The 6452-nt window shown below is 41.8% G+C and overlaps 1 long non-coding RNA gene across 1 annotated transcript; it reads left to right on the forward strand.

Annotated features, from left to right (window-relative positions):
• The first annotated feature begins 4631 nt into the window (after positions 1-4631).
• LOC148824991 (uncharacterized) lies at positions 4632-5979 on the forward strand. Its single transcript, XR_016091838.1, has 3 exons — positions 4632-4790; positions 4926-5012; positions 5491-5979. It is a non-coding gene; the product is annotated as an uncharacterized LOC148824991 (long non-coding RNA).
• Positions 5980-6452: the final 473 nt, after the last annotated feature.

Raw genomic sequence — 6452 nt, forward strand, 5'->3', positions numbered from 1 at the left:
AGAGCAAAAGCCACCCGGCTTTCTCCGAGCAAGTAATGAGGCAAAGAGGCCTACTATGGCAGGTAGCATGGCTGAGTGGTCTAAGGCACTGGGTCAAGGCGTAAGTCTGTTTGGAGGCGTGGGTTCAAATCCCACTGCTGCTAGCTGCTTTTGTTGGGACTCCTCTTCATCTGACTTCAAATGAAAGAGAAGGAATTGCTTTTTGACAATCTTAGGGCAATGGATGTTAAGTTTCTGCAGCTGAAAACACAGGCAAAACTGCTCCATGTGAGGCTTGAACTCACAAGCTCGGCATTACTCCGCCGTGTACTGCTGTATAAGTACCGCGCTTACTGGAAGGTTGCAGAAACTTTGAGAGAACTGTGCTGGAAACGTAAATTACAGATTTCATTATCTGCACATTTAATAACTAGGAGAGATAACTCCTTCGGGTTCTAAAGCTCATAAGTGCACTTTAAGAAGTCTTTGCTTTTGTGAGATGGATCTCCGAGGTGCACCTATTTTCTTATTACTAATGATACCTCTACATTGTGAATTATTTGAAGGAACGTGGCGTTAGTTGAAATAAGCACTGAATGGGTTAAAACCTGCACTCTTTGAATTGCTAAAGCAATACCTTGAGGAGAATAATTCAACATACTTGCACAGGTCACTCGGCCACGGACAAGAACGATCAGCTACCACCACTATTATTATTGTTATTATTATTCAACCAGTTGGGGAACAATACAGTCGAACAATCCCACTGTTCTTATTGCAAGAAAAATAACATGAGACCACTGTAAGAGGAAGAGTGTTGTAATTGTTTGAATAATTGATGTCTATTTTTCACTCTTATGGGCAACCCTGTGAGTAGTATAAAGCGACACCTTTCGTCAAACTTTTGACAGGTACCACGCCCCATTTTCCAGCCAATGGGAGTCAGCGGTGGTTGGCTGTCCCGCCCCCTCAGGAGCCAATGGTGTGTCGTTAAGGATCGGAACTCCCACCTTCCCCCCCCCGGCCGGTCGGTCGGTCCGGAGCCTCAGGGTCCCAAAGCCCCAAGGCGGCGCATCCCTCGCTTTAGGTGTGTGAAAGTGTGTATTGGAAGGGGACCATGTCTGCAGCGGGGTTGAGTGCGCTCTATTATAACCCTAGGAAATCGGGTAGTTATGGCGGCGCGGGGAGTCTGGTGCGGGCCGCGAGATCCTGGGGTGTGAGCGGCGCCAGCTGGGCCGGGTGGCCGAGTGGTTGTCTGGCCAGGCTGCTTATACGCTGCACAAGCCGTGTCTCAAAAGCAGCAGGGTTTTAAGCACACACACACACTGACTGCGTAAAGTCTCACGGAAAGAACTCGCAGGACAAACACCATGTGAAATGTGAACCGCTTTATTTCAACAGGGGGTTTTCAAACACAGAAACAGCGCAGCATCACTTTTTACACAAGTTACAGACTCCAGTTTGCAAGTATGTGAAATGTGAACCCCTTTATTTCAACAGGGGGTTTTCAAACACAGAAACAGCGCAGCATCACTTTTTACACAAGTTACAGACTCCAGTTTGCAAGTATGTGAAATGTGAACCCCTTTATTTCAACAGGGGGTTTTCAAACACAGAAACAGCGCAGCAGCACTTTTTACACAAGTTACAGACTCCAGTTTGCAAGTATGTGAAATGTGAACCGCTTTATTTCAACAGTGGGTGTTTCAAACACTGAAACAACGCAGCACACACGCGTTACTGGCTCCTGTTTGCAATCAATAATTAAATGTTGGTGCGGAAAATTAGTTCGGGACGCGTAACCACCACCCCAACATTGCTGAGAAACTTTGAGGCATCTGAAAAAGCATTCATAACCCCCTTCCGCTCCTCATGTCTAAAGCCATGTGAACCACACTGGGCGATCCGATCTAGCAGAGCAAAAAAAATTGCCTGCGTAATCAGCGGGATGGTGTTACCACAGGTTCTGTACAAAACACGCTGTATTTTGGAATACACACTGTAGAACCCCCCAGGCTTCTGTTTCTGATCTGAAAACATCAGATGTGCAATAATTTCACTCAAGTTCTTGACATACACATCTACCTCTTTAACAAATTTAAGGACATTAGCATTCGACTCTTTGTTTTGCATATCAAGCTTTGTAGAGAGAAGTGTGTAAAGTAAGAATTAGTAAGAATTCAGACGTATACATTTGAAATTCTTCATTCTTCGGACGATGGCACACCCGGGTCTGTAAAACAGAGTGAAATCTGTATTCACACTTTACATAGATCTTTTTTTCTTTTGCAACGCATCGAAAGTCACGTCTACTAATTTTTCATCCAGCTGTTCAAGTGTGGCGTGTACATGCTCGTATGGGGAGCGGTCCTCAATTATATTTTTTAGCAACTGTTTTATGCACCGCTCAGTGTCATTTGTAATGGTGTACGAACCCAGACACCGGGCGGTGTACAGAACAGCCGATAAAATTCGGGCTAAACTGAGAGACTTATAAATTTCTAAAGCGGCAAACGTCACGTCTTCAGACCCATCTGTGTAGCCGCCAGACAGGCATGTGTGACCCCGCTGTATTCACATATCAGTTTATACGTTTTAAAGTATTAACACACAACGCAAACACAAATGTTGTGTTTCACCAGAAAAGAAATTTTAAACATGTGGGGTTGGTCTTAAAGTTTTTAAAATAATGTAATAAGACACAGTTTATTTTTAATAACACATTCGCGACAGCTTTTTCGAAAGTTTGACAAATTTCCACACAGCGCAAGCATAAAAGTCTTTAAGGTATTAACAGGCAACAAATGATGGGGTGTTGTTCTTCATACTTTAACGGATTGGTCCTAAAGTTCTAAAATTGATTCCCAGTAGAGATAATTTGTGATGTTATTGGACACGGGCGGTGTGTGGGGGTTAGTTAAAGGCTCTGGAATGCAGAGTGGGGGGGAAACCCCCAGGGAAAGTTTACAAACATTTTAAATTCATGTAAAGTTTTCTAATTTACAAGCACCACATGTATTTCACTCAAAAATGTTCTTAACATCGCATCGCGAAAAACTAAAACCTCAAAACGTCAAGCTTGGTTTGTGAACACGTCCCTATAAAGAACAGATACATTTTCTTATAGCGTTAATAAAAAACATTTTGCTTGATAATATTCTTAGCGGTCTGTTGGTGAATCAAACACAGACACCGCGGCACATTTTCACCACGTTTTAACAGCTATGAAATTTACACACCGTTGTATGTCTTAAAATAATATAGATTTTAACATTATAACGGTCTATATTCACTTATCAGTTTATACGTTTTAAACTTTAAAAGTATTAACACACAACGCAAACACAAATGATGTGTTTGCCCAGAAAAGAAATTTTAAACACACGGGGTTGGTCTTAAAGCTTTTTAAAATAATGTAATAAGACACAGTTTATTTTTAATAACACATTCGCGACAGCTTTTTCGAAAGTTTGAGATAAATTTCCACACAGCGCAAGCGTAAAAGCCTTTAAGGTATTAACAGGCAACAAATGATGGGGTGTTGTTCTTCATACTTTAACGGATTGGTCTTAAAGTTTTAAAATCACAAAGTAGAGATAATTTGAGATGTTTTGGGGTGTGGCGTTTAGTTAAAGGCTCTGGAATGCAGAGTGGGGGAGGGGGGCTAAAATTGACCCCAGGGAAAGTTTACAAACATTTTAAATGCATGTAAAGTTTTCTAATTTACAAGCACCACATGTATTTCACGCAAAAATGTTCTTAACATCGCAGTGCGAAAAAATAAAACTTCAAAACGTCAAGCTTGGTTTGTGAACACGTCCCTATAAAGAACAGATACATTTTCTTATAGCGTTAATAAAAACATATTGCTTGATAATATTCTTAGCGGTCTGTTGGTGAATCAACCAAAGACACCGCGGCACATTTTCGCCACATTTTAACAGCTATGAAATTTAGACACCGTTGTATGCCTTAAAATAATATAGATTTTAACATTATAACGGTCTAAAACGTTTTCTAAAATGATTCTTAAAATAATTTATACAGACCAGTACGTGCACCCCCAATGATACCTAAGATTAATGGTTTTATGGGGGGCCATGTGTGTTTCTTAGAAGAGAATGTTTATCGGTTTGGGTATAAGTACCAGCGGTTTAACAGGCGAAGTTTTGGCTGGATTCCAATTCTTACAGTCTCACGTTATCGCCTAACTCGTCAGAATGGATCACGCCGATCAATTACAACAGTCTGAAGATAGTCTATTTACAGATTAAAACACTGTTCGACTTGATAGACGAAGACAAGGACTCCACGAATTTCAGTGGTATGTATATCTGGCTTATTGTGAGACAATTACAACGTCACGGTGCATGTCTCATGTTAGCTATAGTTACAAAACGTTGTATAATATTTGTATACTAGGCAATATTGAATTATTATAATGGAATTACCAGGGAGTTGTTCCGTAATGTGGTCGTGACTGTGTGTATCCATTCATTTCCATAAGCCCCGAAAACCACAGCTGTAAATAGACCAGTTACGGCGCAACCCAACACTGGTGAGTAATTACGACAATGTTTTGAATAACGCTTTACGACCATGTGACTCTTAAAGACACAGGGGTATATACTCCACACCAAAACTCGTATGTGTCTATTCCGCAGACGCGGGCGAAGGGACAAGTCGCTACACATTTAAAAAACCTTGTTTGGGGTTTACAATACCACCGCAAAAACTTGTGGAGACACATGCAGATGTTCACGTCATACCAGAGGGTGCGGGGCATATTATCAGATCGCCTGAGAGAAGAGGTCGGTATTATATAAAACAATCTTTTACCATGGCCTTTTAAACGTGTCTATAATAAAAATCCCACCGTTTTTCTATTTTTTGGTAATTTGCGGTGTTGAGTTCTTTCACTAATGGTATTTTCCCACTCCGTGCAGACCCCGGACCTTCAAAAAATAAACTGCGACGAGCCAACACATTAACTGGGTCAACGAGCTCAAAACGTCTGAAATCAACAAGCAAAGGTTAATATAATTTAAGCATGGTCAAGATGTGTTATGATCCACTTACAGTAAACGTTACTTCTTTTGTTAGGATGTTAATTCGCTGAAAGATCCTACTTTGCGTAGTTTTCTGTTTGGGAGTGTTAAAAAACCTTATTTTAAAACTGCTTAGCTTTTAAAGTTAAAAGCGACTGGTCTGTGCGAGGGTCTATAGGCCGTTAACCACGCCGCTTGACCCAGTAGCGCCACCACAGCCGTAAAGGAAACCGGTGTAACAACATGTCCGGGTAACTTGTTCCATTCACCCGCAGCCCTTTGTGTAAGGATGCGCCACATGTGTGGCGTTTTTATCATAGTTATCGTAGTTTTCTGATTTTGACCGTTTAGATTGCATTGATTGGTGTGTTGAAAAGTCTTTTATTTTTATCACAGTGTAGTTTTCTGATTTTGAGATGTGGAGCATTGGCGTGGTAATAAAAAGTCTTATTTTTTCACACAGCAGCTGTATCGACGCGCGGCGAAACAAGTGTGGCGGAAACGTCGGACCCTAAGGTGGTGACTGCATCGGAGACGGCTGTTAAGACGCTGACCAAAGCCAGACGTGTCAAGCCTGCGGAGAGAAATCATAACGCGCCTAAAGACTTGGTGTTGGGTGATGTGCTAGATTCAGTGCGCTGTATTACACAGTCACTATCAACGGCGATCACTAATAAGGTGTCCAAAAAACGAGCTTTAGAGCGTTTAAGAGCGGTTTTAGCCGGTGTACAGACCTTGTTTCCAAAACAGATCCAGGTTTTCACCGCTAACCTCTTAGATATAATTTCTACAGAAGATGCCGCTCTAAGCTCAGGATTTCAGACCATGATGATGATATTTCATGCTTCATTGGTGCAAATCCCCGGTGATTAATGACTAAGCATGCGGTCTAAAAAGTGTTTAAAAGACCGACCGCTTGCCACCATCAAGCGTTTGTACATAAATAAAAGAATTAAACTGGCAAAAGCATGTTTGTTGCGTCGTCAAAGAGAGAGGCATTCAGAGAGAGGCATCAGATTTCCCAAGGGTCGCCCGAACCACGCAATGAAAATGCAGTGGTAGAAAATAACTTAATGCCCGAGGGTGTTGTAGCAGAACAGGATGGCAGTAACCGAGAACCGGTTGTACTGAACGATCTGAATCAGGTTGGTGGCGGTGCAGGGGCGAATAGAGACCCCTTAGTTTTCCTGGAGCGTATACGTAGTTATAACAGGTCTTATAATAATTTTAGAGCAACAGAGCACCATGAAGAATTTCGTTTTGTTAATCTCGACAGAATAACCTCGTATGTACAGGCTATAGACGCTGTGCATGGTGCAGTCCAGAGAATATTGGATGAACTTTCTCCAAACATCGGGGCGAATGATTTTCTACAGCTGCGTTTGACTGCGGGTGGTTTTAACAAACCCTTGTTCTCATGCAGGA

This window comes from Atractosteus spatula, chromosome 10 (genome assembly GCF_055471065.1).
Source record: "Atractosteus spatula isolate fAtrSpa1 chromosome 10, fAtrSpa1.hap1, whole genome shotgun sequence".
NCBI classification, from domain to species: Eukaryota; Metazoa; Chordata; class Actinopteri; order Semionotiformes; family Lepisosteidae; genus Atractosteus; species Atractosteus spatula.